Here is a 12705-nt window from a genome sequence, read left to right as displayed (position 1 = left end):
GTTCTTCCTCTTGAAGATCTTATGGAGTGCTTGAGCTCCTCTATGTCTCTTCCTTGCCTTTGTTGCTCCTCCCTCATGGCTCTTTGGTCCTTTCTGATTTCATTGAGGATAATGGAGTGCTCTTGGTATTCCATCCTTAGTTGCCCCATGTTGGAATTCAATTCTCCTAAGGAGGTGTTGATTTGCTCCTAATAGTTTTGTGGAGGAAAGTGCATCCCTTGAGGTATCTCAGGGATTTCTTGATGAGGAATTTCCTCATGCTCTTGTTGAGGTCCATGAGTGGGCTCTCTTGTTTGCTCCATCCTCTTTTTAGTGATGGGCTTTTGAGATGAATCTCTCCATCTCCCATGACTTGGAGTTGGAAGCAACTGCCTTCCCTTTCCTCTTCCTAGAAGTTTTTTTGGCCTTAGGTGCCATTAGTGGTTATGGAAAAATAGAAAAGCAGAGCTTTTTCCACACCAAACTTAAAAGGTTTGTTCGTCCTCGAGCAAAAGAAGAAAGAAAGGAGTAGAAAAAGAAGAAATGGAGGAGATGGAGGGTAGTGTTAGTTTCGGCCAAGGGGGGAAAGAATTGTTTGTGATGTTTGAAAATGAAAGGAGTGAGGAGGGGTATTTATAGGGTAGGAGAAAGGGGGAATTCGGTCATGAAAGGGTGGGTTTGGGAGGGGAATGGTTTGAATTTGAATGGTGAGGTAGGTGGGGTTTATGATGGATGGATGTGAGTGATGAAGAGGATATGGGAAAGAGGGTAGGATTTGATAGGTGAAGGGTATTTGAGGAAGAGTTAATGATGGGATTGGTTAAGGGTATTTGGGGAAGAGTGTTATGGAAAGCTGTGAAGAGGAAAGAAGAAGAGGTGGGGTAGGTGAAGATTCTGTGGGGTCCACAGATCCTGAGGTGTCAAGGAATTCTGCTCCCTACACTAATCTGGCGTTCAAACACCCTCTGTGTGCCAATTCTGGCATTAAACGCTAGCTCTGCTACCTTTTCTGGCGTTAAACGCCAGTCTGGTGCCCCTTTCTGGCGTTTAACGCCAGCCAGACGCCAGACACCCCTTTCTGGCGTTAAACGCCCAGAGTGCTGTCCATTCTAGCGTTTAACACCCAGAATGCTGCCAGGCTGGGCGTTAAACGCCCATTCTGCTATCCTTACTGGCATTTACACGCTAGTAAGTCTGTCCTCCAGAGTGTGCTATTTTTGATGCTATTTTTCATTTTGCTTTAATTCTGCAGTTGTTTTTATGATTTCACATGATCATCAACCTAAGGAAAACATAAAATAACAATGGAAAATAAATAAATATAATTAAATAACATTGGGTTGCCTCCCAACAAGCGCTTCTTTAATGTCAATAGCTTGATAGTGAGCTCTTAGAAAGCTTCACAGAGACTCAGAGCTTAATGGTGGCATCCCAACACCAAACTTAGAAGTTGAGTGTGGGGGTTCTGTTTGACTCTGTATTGAGAGAAGCTTTTCATGCTTCCTCTCCATGGTTACAGAAGAAGATCCTTGAGCCTTAAACAGAAGGTAGTCCTCATTCAATTGAAGAATTAACTCTCCTCTGTCCTCATCAATCACAGCTCTTGCTGTGGCTAGGAAGGGTCTTCCAAGGATAATGGATTCATCCTCATCCTTCCCAATGTATAGGATTATGAAATTAGCAGGGATGTAAAAGCCTTCAACCTTCACTAAGACATCCTCTACAAGTCCATAAGCCTGTTTCCTTGAATTGTCTGCCATCTCTAATGAGATTCTTGCAGTTTATACCTCAAAGATCCCTAATTTCTCTATTACATAGAATGGCATGAGGTTTATACTTGAACCAAGGTCACACAGAGCCTTCTTAAAGGTCATGGTGCCTATGATGCAAGGTATTAAGAACTTTTCGGGATCCGGTTTCTTCTGAGGTAATTTCTGTTGAACCAAGGTATTTAGTTCATTGATGAGCAATGGAGGTTCATCCTCCCTAGTCTCATTACCAAATAACTTGGTATTCAGCTTCATGATTGCTCCTAGGTATTGAGCAACTTGCTCTTCAATAATATCTTCATCCTCTTCAGAGGAAGAATACTCATCAGAGCTCATGAATGGCAACAGTAAGTTCAGTGGAATCTCTATGGTCTCTATATGAGCCTCAGATTCCTTTGGTTCCTCAATAGGGAACTCCTTAGTGGCCAGTGGACGTCCATTGAGGTCTTCCTCAGTGGAAATCACTGCCTTTCCCTCCTCTACAGGTTCGGCCATGTTGGACATGTTGATGGCCTCGCACTCTCTTTTTGGATTCTCTTATGTATTGCTTGGGAGAGTACTAGGAGGGATTTCAGTAACTCTTTTACTTAGCTAACCCACTTGTGCCTCCAAATTTCTAATGGAGGACCTTGTTTCAGTCATGAAACTGTGAGTGGTCTTACTTAGATCAGAGATTATGGTTGTTAAGTGAGAGAGGCTCTACTTAGAATTCTCTATCTGTTGCTCAGTAGATGATGCAAAAAACTTGGTGTACGGAAATCGTGATTCACACTTTTCACATCTCCGCACAACTAACCAGCAAGTGCACTGGGTCATCCAAGTAATAAACCTTACGTGAGTAAGGGTCGATCCCACAGAGATTGTCGGCTTGAAGCAAGCTATGTTCATCTTGTAAATCTCAGTCAGGCGGATTCAAATGGTTATGGGGTTTTGATAATTAAAAGTCCAATAAAACCTAAAATAAAATAAAGTTACTTATGTAATTCATTGGTGGGAATTTCAGATAAGCGTCTGGAGATGCTTTGTTGCTTCTGAACCTCTGCTTTCCTGCTGCCTTCTTCCAATCATGCGTGCTCCCTTCCATGGCAAGCTGTAAGGTCCTCTCAGTGAAAATGGTCCTCTACGGTTTCTGCACGGCTAATCAACTATCGGATTTCTCGTCTCGGATGAAAAATACCAGGTACAGCTACCGCATGGCTAATCATCTGTCGGTTCTCGCTAGCGTCGGAATAGAATTCATTGATCCTTTTGTACACTGTCACTGTGCCCAACATTCGCAGGTTTGAAGCTCGTCACAGTCATCCCTTCCCAGATCCTACTCGGAATACCACAGACAAGGTTTAGACTTTTCGGATCCCAGGAATGGCTGCCAATAATTCTAACCTATACAAAGAAGATACTAATCTCATGGACTCGGTCCATGTATTAGATATCTAAGAGAATATACTCCGGCTGTCGTCCAATGACTACCTTGAACATCATGTAGACTGCTTTGTGGTTGTCAGGTGCGCAGATCTTGGCTATGCGAGTAACGAAGGTTGGGTGATTGTCATGGGTCACTCCTTCATTCTGACTTAACTGAATTAAGTACGAGAGTATATCTTGGAGAAGAAGTAGGCGTGAATTAAAAGAAAAACAATAGTACTTGCATTAATTCATGAAGAACAGTAGAGCTCCACATCTTAATCTATGGGGTGTAGAAACTCCATCGTTGAAAATACATAAGTGAAAAAGGTCTAGGCATGGCCGTGAGGCCAGCTTCCAAAGGTGTACAATAGCATAAGATGGTAAAGTCCTTTAATACAATAGTAAAAAGTGCTATTTATACTAAACTAGTAACCTAGGTTTACAGAAATTGAGTAACTAAGTGCAGATAGTGCAGAAATCGACTTCTGGGGCCTACTTGGTGTGTGCTTGGGCTGAGCATTGAAGCTTTCACGTGCATAGGCTGTTTCTGGAGTTAAACGCCAGCTTTAGTGCCAGTTTGGGCATTTAACTCCAATTTTGGTGCCACTTTGGGCGTTTTACGCCAAGATGTTTTAGGCTGGATTTGGATGCCAGTTTGGGCCATCAAATCTCAGAAAAAGTATAGACTATTATGTATTTCTAGAAAGCCCAGGTTGTCTACTTTCTAACGCAATTTAGAACGCGCCAATTGGGCTTCTGTAGCTCTATAAAATCCACTTTGAGTGCAGGAGAGTTAGAATCCAACAGCATTTGCAGTCCTTTTTCAGCCTCTTTATCAGATTTTTGCTCAGGTCCCTCAATTTCAGCCAGAAATTACCTAAAATTATAGAAAAGCTCACAAACTCATAGTAAAGTCCAAAAATGTAATTTTTGCATAAAAACTAATAAAAATATAATAAAAAGTAACTAAAACATACTAAAAACTATGTAAAAACAATGCCAAAAAGGGTATAAATTATCCGCTCATCAAGTTCCAACCATCTTCACCAAGTTTGGATGGAGTTCCACCCAAGATACGAGTTCCCATAGTTGGTCTTCATGCTTTGAATCGGGGTCCCATATCTTATTTTCACACCCGTCTTCTAGTTGATCTTCATAGACCCATGTGAAGTAGCATTCATCCAATCATGATCCCTATGCTTTGAAGCTTTGACCTCAATGAGCCTAATTCCCAACTTCCAACCACTACACAACTCTTTTTTACCCTTAGTCCCACAGAGAGCTCTAAGTTGTCCATCTGTTTCAATCAAGCCATATTCAAGTGAGAAAGTGAAGCTTAAGGGTAAGAGTTTTACCCACTTGAATGTTATGTTGGACGGCGGCTTAGGGAGGGAAACCTCCCCACACTTAGACAATGTAAGGTCGACTTCCTTATGCTCTTCTTTGGGTATTTCCACCTCTTGACAACTTCTTTCATCTTCTTCATGCTTGTTGACTTCTTTCAATTCCTCCTCCTCATCAATCAAGTCGAACTTGGGAGGTTGTGTGAAGTCTACTTCCATATCAGCTTCGCATTCGATGGGAGAGTCTTCAATGAGATCACCAACATCAATTGGTGTTGAGTTGCCTTGAATAGCTTCAATTTCATGCCCCATGGAAGAAGATTCAATTATTGATAAGAAATCATTGATGATTGAGTCCATCTCTCGATCAACCTTCTCATATTCTTCGATCTTTATATATTCCGGAGGTTGTTGAGACTTCCATGGTGGTTCCGCATCTCCTAGATCTTCAACCACTTCTTCCTTTTCTTCAATGACCCTAGGCGTCTTCAATTGCTCCAATACAAAGCTTGACTCTTCCTTCTTCTCCATCGGATTTTCCAACCTTTCTTTCATGCTTTGCTCATCTTTTGATTTCTCACATATGGCCATGGAGACAGCTTGAGTATTCAAACATTGGTAGGCTAAAGTATGCACTACCTTAGTCAAATTAGTCACAAACTCGAGAGTGTTCCTTTGCATATCCGCTTGGCCTTGAAGTAGCAAGGTAAGAGAGTCATCTATTGGGGCTTGGGGTGGATAGGAAGGTTCATTATTTTAGAAAAAGATCATAGGCTCCTCCAATTGTTCTAACACAAAGTGGCCTTCCTCTTCTTCAATGATCATAGGCTAAGGATTTCATCCATTGAGGATTGGAGTAGATAAGAGGGTTCAATGTCTTGGAGAAAGGGTTCATGATAGGAAGGCGGTTCTTCTTGGTAAGGATGTGGAGATGGTATGTATTGAGGTGGTTCTTGGTGGTAATCTTGACAGGGTTCTAGTGGTTCCAAAGGTTCTTGCTCTTAATAGTCACAATAATATAATATAGGTGATTGGTCATACAATGGATGTGGGTCACAAGAAGGTGCTTGGTAAACTTGGGCTTGTGAGCATGGTTGATAGTCATGTTGAGGATAAGGTTCATAAGCATATGGTGGTGGTACTTGATTATCACAAAAAGAGTCACCATAGCCATCAAATAGACATGTATTAGGATGGTGGTTATACCTATAAGTATCTGGAGGTTGTTGCCAATACGAGTGATCAATTCCTTGAGGCTCCTCCCATCTTGAAGTGTTCCATCCTTGGTACATGTTGTCATTAAAGTCCACATTTTCTACAACATGGTGAGAACCAAACTCATAGCCAAAATGAGAATTCATAGTGGAAAAACAAAATAAAACTAACAAAACTAGAAAACAAGCAAAAGACAAACCTATTCACAATATTCACATATATACAATAACCAATAACATAACACCATTACAAATCCCTGGCAACGGTGCCATTTTAATGATTGGATTTTTTGACGGTTTAGAATTCACAAATGAATTCTCGTTGCAAGTATAGTTTCTAAACCAAACAATAGTCCTTTCATACAAAAGATTGATTGTCACTAAAACAAAACCCTAAATTTATAAACTCAAGTATTGGAACCTCGGGTCGTTCTCCCTAGGAATTGCGATGAAGTGTCTTGTTATTGGTTATGAAGTATGTTTGGGGTTTTTGAGATTTTAGACAAGAAATATAAATGGCCAAGAAAATAAACTAACAACTAACGAAGCTCTTGGCAAGATATGAAAACTAGAAGTCCTATCCTAGTTATCCTCCTCAATTGTGACCACAAATTATCTATTGCTACCACTTAGTTAACCTCTAACCATGGAGAAAAGTCAAGTGGATGAATTAACTTGATTCCACAAGTCCTAGCCAACTCCCAAGGGAAAGACTAGCTTTAGTGGTATCCAAATCAATTAGCACCTTCTAATTATCGATCAACAAAGGGATTAGATAACTCAAGCATCACTAATTACTCTACCTAGGCCAAGAGGAATAAAATCTATGCTAAAATCCAACCAAGCATTTTATCAAACACTTGGAAGGCACAAAAGGAAAACATAGTAAATTGACAACAAAAATGAAATCTAACAACAATTATTGCAAGGAATTAATAACAACAATCAAAAGAAACACAATTATCATGAATTACCTCAAATTGAATTGAAAGAAAATAGAATGAACAAAAGTAGATCTACATCAAAGCATAGAAACAACATAAAGAAAATTACATCAAAAGAGTAGAAGAATGATGAATATAACAACAAAGAATTAAAGAGTAGAAGTAGAAGAAAGCATGAATTAAAACCTAGATCTAAGATTATTGACATAAACCTAATCCTAATCCTAATCCTAATCCTAATCCTAGAGAGAAGTAAGAGCTTCTCTCTCTAAAAACTAACTCAAACTAAGCCTAAAGTGTGTGTATGGATGTCATCATCCTTCCCCTTCATTCCTTGGTCTATTTAGCCTTTTCCCGCCAAAAACTCAGCTCCAAATGAGGTCAGAAACCCTCCAAAATCTCCAAGCATGAGTTCTTCCTTAAAAATCACGTGTGACCTTTGGCGCGTACGCGTACAGTTCGCGTACGCGTCCCTGGAGCATTTCGCAATCCGTGCATAGGCGCATAGTGCGCGTGCGCGCACATGGGCTTTTTTCAAATCCTTGGATTTTCATGATTTCTATTGTATGCTTTCCTTCCATTACTTTGATCCTTTCCTAGCCCTTTTCAATATGAAATCAGTAGCAAACACATCAAGGCATCTAGTGGAATCAAAGGAAGATAAAAAAATCATCAAATTAAAGGTCTAAAAAGCATGTTTTCACATCTAAGCACAAATAAGGAGACAATCACAAAATCATGCTATTTCATTGAATAAATGTGAGGAAAGGTTATCAAAATGCTCTAAATTCAACACAAGATAAACCCTAAAAAAGGGGTTTATCACACATCAATGATAGCATTGGCAGTGGCTAGGAAAGGTCTTCCAAGGATGACAGAGTCATCTTCATCCTCTCCTATATCCAAGACTATGAAGTTTGCAGGGATATAGTGGTTTTTAACTTTCACCAAGACATCCTCTAGTAAGCCATATGGCTTCTTCATTGTCTTGTCTGCCATCTCTAATGAGATGTTTGCAACTTGTACCTCAAGGATGCCTAGCTTCTTCATTACAGAGAGTGGCATGAGGTTTATACTTGACCCTAGGTCACACAGAGCCTTTTCAAAGGTCATGGTGCCTATGGTGCAAGGACTCAAAAAGCGTCCAGGATCTGGAAGCTTCTGAGGTAGCCTTTGCTGAACCAAAGCATGGGGTTTTTTGGTAAGCAGTGGAGGTTCTTCCTCCAATGGCCTTGTACCAAATAACTTGGCATTCAGCTTCATAAGAGCTCCTAGATATTGAGCAACTTGCTTTTCCCTAGTGTCTTCATTCTCATCCGAGGATGAGTAGTCATCAGAACTCATACACTGCAGAAGTGCATTCAAAGGAACCTCAATGGTCTTTATGGCTTCCTTTGGTTCTGGGATAGAGGGTTCTTGAGTGGGACTTAAGCACTCAAAGGGTGTGCTTTGACTGGCATTCAACGCCAGCTCTGATAGCTCTTTGGGCATTGAACGCCCTTGCTGTCCACCCTTACTGGCGTTAAACGCCAGTCCCTCTAGCATTTTGGGCGTTGAACGCCCAGCAGGGATATCCTTACTGGTGTTCAACGCCAGCTTCCTTGGGTGTGTGGGCGTTGAATGCCCAGTGAGGGGTTCCTTACTAGCGTTCAGCGCTAGAAAGCCTTCCGGGTTAGGCATTGAATGCCCAGTGAGGGGTCTTCACTAGCGTTCAGTGCCAGAAAGCCTGGGTGTGTTGGCGTTGAACGCTTGGTGAGGGGTTCCTCATTGGCGTTCAGCGCCAGAATGGCTGCATGGTTGGGCGTTGAACACCTAGTGAGGGGTTCTTCACTGGCGTTCTATGCCAGAAAGCCTGCCTGGTTGGGCGTTGAACACCCAGTGAAGGGTTCCTCACTGGCATTCAGCGTCCGAAAGCCTGGATATGTGGGAGTTGAACGCCCAGCTAGTGCTCCCTGGCTGACGTTCAATGCCAGCTCTACTGCTAGGATGGGCGTTGAACGCCTAGTGAGGAGTTCCTCACTGGCGTTCAGCGCCAGGCTTGCTGCCAGTTTGGGCGTTGAACGCCCAGTGATATGTCCTTCACTGGCATTCAACGCCACCCCATTCTCCTCTAATTCGGCCTTCACCTCCATTGTTATGGCCTTGCACTCTTCTTTAGGATTTACCTCAGTATTACTTGGAAGAGTTTCAGGAGGAGTCTCAGGGATCCTCTTGCTCAGTTGACCAACTTGCACCTCCAAGTTTCTAATGGAGGACCTTATTTCATTAATGAAACTATGAGTGGTCTTAGAAAGGCTGGAAACAAGAGTAACTAAGTCAGAAAGGCTCTACTTAGAGCTTTCCATATTCCCTTGAGAAGATGGGAATGATGGTCTGTTATTGAACCTATTCTGGTTCCTTCCACCTTGATTGTTGTTGAAACCTTGCTGAGGTTTCTGTTGATCTTTCCATGAAGGGTTGTAGGTGTTTCCAAAGGATTCTCCCATTTAATTCTCCTCCTCCATGGCAAGTTGTTCTGGATCATAAGCTTCTATGTCAGAAGAAGCTTCCTGAGCACTGCCAGCTGCAGTTTGCATTCTAGTAAGATGCTGGGAGATCATGTTGCTCTATTGGGTCAAGATCCTGTTCTGAGCCAATATGGCATTCAGAGTATCAACTTCATGAACTCCTTTCTTCTGAGAGATCCCATGGTTTACAGGATTCCTTTCAGAAGTGTACATGAACTAGTTATTTACAACCATTTCAATGAGTTTCCTTACTTCTGCAGGTGTTTTCTTTAAATGGAGTGATCCACCTGCAAAGCTGTCCAATGAGATTTTGGACATCTCAGACAGACCATCATAGAACACGCCTATGATAGACCACTCTGAGACCATCTCAGGAGGACATCTCCTGATTAATTGCTTGTATCTTTCCCAAGCTTCATAGAGGGATTCACCTTCTCTTTGTCTGAAGGTTTGAACTTCCACTCTAATTTTGCTCATACTTTGAGGGGGAAAGAATTTAGCCAGAAAAGCATTACCCAGATTTTCCCAAGAGTCAAGACTCTCTCTATGTTGGGAATTGGTGCATGAAATTGTGATCCCTGGGCGAAATTGTCACTCGAACAATCCCCGGCAATGGCTCCAAAAAATTGGTGCTCTAATCTTAATTCATAATTTGTCACAACTTCGATACAACTAACCAGCAAGTGCACTGGGTCGTCCAAGTAATAAAACCTTACGTGAGTAAGGGTCGATCCAACGGAGATTGTTGGTATGAAGCAAGCTATGGTCATCTTGTAAATCTCAATCAGGCGGATATCAAATAGTTATGGAGTTTTTGAAAATTAATAATAAATAAATAGAAAATAAAGATAGAAATACTTATGTAATTCATTGGTGAGAATTTCAGATAAGCGTATAGAGATGCTTTCGTTCCTCTGAATCTCTGCTTTCCCTCTGTCTTCATCCAATCAGTCCTACTCCTTTTTATGGCAAACTTTATGTAAGGGCATCACCGTTGTCAATGGCTACATCCTATCCTCTTGTGAAAAAGGTCCAAATGCTCTGTCACAGCACGGCTAATCATCTGAGGTTCTCGATCATACTGGAATAGGATTCACCCTCCTTTTGCGTCTGTCACTACGCCCAGCACTCGCGAGTTTGAAGTTCGTCACAGTCATTCAATCCCTGAATCCTACTCGGATTACCACAGACAAGGTTTAGACTTTCCGGACTCTCATGAATGCCGCCATCAATCTAGCTTATACCACGAAGATTCTGATTAAGAGATCCAAGAGATATTCATTCAATCTAAGGTGGAACGGAAGTGGTTGTCAGGCACGCATTCGTAAGGGAATGATGATGATTGTCACGTTTATCACATTCATATTAAAGTGAGAATGAATATCTTAGAAGCGGAATAAGTTGAGTTGAATAAAGAAACAGTAGTACTTTGCATTAATTCATAAGGAACAGCAGAGCTCCACACCTTAATCTATGGAGTGTAAAAACTCTACCGTTGAAAAATACATAAGTGAAAGGTTCAGGCATGGCCAAATGGCCAGCCCCCAAATGTGATCAATATGATCCAAAGATGAACTAAAATCATAAGATGTCTAAAAGACTAGTAAAAAGTTCTATTTATACTAAACTAGTTACTAGGGTTTACAGAAATAAGTAATTGATGCATAAATCTACTTTCGAGGCCCACTTGGTGTGTGCTTGGGCTGAGCTTGAAGTTTACACGTGCAGAGGCTTCTTCTGGAGTTGAACGCCAAGTTGTAACGTGTTTTTGGCGTTCAACTCTGGTTCGTGACGTGTTTCTGGCGTTTAACTCTAGATTGCAGCGTAGAACTGGCGTTCAACGCCCTTTTGCGTCATATAAACTCGGCCAAAGTATGGACTATTATATATTGCTGGAAAGCCCTAGATGTCTACTTTTCAACGCAATTAAAAGCGCGCCATTTTGAGTTCTGTAGCTCCAAAAAATCCACTTTGAGTGTAGGGAGGTCAGAATCCAACAGCATCAGCAGTCCTTCTTCAACCTCTGAATCTGATTTTTGCTCAAGTCCCTCAATTTCAGCCAGAAAATACCTGAAATCACAGAAAAACACACAAACTCATAGTAAAGTCCAGAAATGTGAATTTAACATAAAAACTGATAAAAACATCCCTAAAAGTAACTAGATCCTACTAAAAATATACTAAAAATAATGCCAAAAAGCGTATAAATTATCCACTCATCACAACACCAAACTTAAATTGTTGCTTGACCCCAAGCAACTGAAAATCAAATAGGATAAAAAGAAGAGAATATACTATAAATTGCAAACTATCAATGAAATATAGCTCCAATCAGATGAGCGGGACTTGTAGCTTTTTGCGTCTTGAATAGTTTTGGCATCTCACTTTATCCATTGAGGTTCAGAATGATTGGTATCTATAGGAACTCAGAGTTCAGATAGTGTTATTGATTCTCCTAGTTCAGTATGTTGATTCTTGACACAACTACTTTATGATTCTTGGCCGTGGCCCTAAGCACTTTGTTTTCCAGTATTACCACCGGATACATAAATGCCACAGACACATAATTGGGTGAACCTTTTCAGATTGTGACTCAGCTTTGCTAAAGCCCCCAATTAGAGGTGTCCAGGGTTCTTAAGCACACTCTTCTTTTGCTTTGGACCTTGACTTTAACCGCTCAGTCTCAAGTTTTCACTTGACACCTTCACGCCACAAGCACATGGTTAGGGACAGCTTGGTTTAGCCACTTTGGCTAGGATTTTATTCCTTTAGGCCCTCCTATCCACTGATGCTCAAAGCCTTGGGATCTTTTTTATTACCCTTGCCTTTTGGTTTTAAGGGTTATTGGCTTTTTGCTCTTGCCTCTTGGTTTTAAGAGCTTTGGCTTTTTCTGCTTGCTTTTTTTTCTTTTTCTTTGTCTAAGATAAGCACTTAACATAAAGAAAACAAAAAATAGAGAAAGTAAGAACAAGGAATGAGTCCACCTTAGTGATGGTGGCGTTTCCTTCTTGAGGAACCAATGATGTCCTTGAGCTCTTCTATGTCTCTTCCTTGTCTTTGTTGCTCCTCCCTCATTGATCTTTGATCTTCTCTAATTTCATGAAGGATAATGGAGTGCTCTTGATGTTCCACCTTTAATTGTCCCATGTTGGAACTTAATTCTCCTAGGGAGGTGTTGATTTGCTCCCAAAAATTCTGTGGAGGAAAGTGCATCCCTTGAGGTATCTCAGGGATTTCTTGATGGTGAGCTTCCTCATGCGTTTCTTGAGCTCCATGAGTGGGCTCTCTTGTTTGCTCCATCTTTTTCTTAGTGATGGGCTTCTCTTCCTCAATGGGAATGTCTCCTTCTATGTAAGCTCCAACTGAGTAACATAGATGGCAAATAAGATGAGGAAAAGCTAGCCTTCCAAGGGGGAGGGCTTTTCGGCTATTTTGTAGAGTTCAAGGGAGATGACTTCATGAACTTCTACTTCCTCACCAATCATGATGCTATGAATCATGATGGCCCGATCCACAGTAACTTCAGATCGGTTGCTAGTGGG

Source organism: Arachis ipaensis, chromosome B01 (genome assembly GCF_000816755.2).
Source record: "Arachis ipaensis cultivar K30076 chromosome B01, Araip1.1, whole genome shotgun sequence".
In the NCBI taxonomy this organism is placed as follows: domain Eukaryota; kingdom Viridiplantae; phylum Streptophyta; class Magnoliopsida; order Fabales; family Fabaceae; genus Arachis; species Arachis ipaensis.
Note: the sequence above shows the minus strand (reverse complement) of the source record.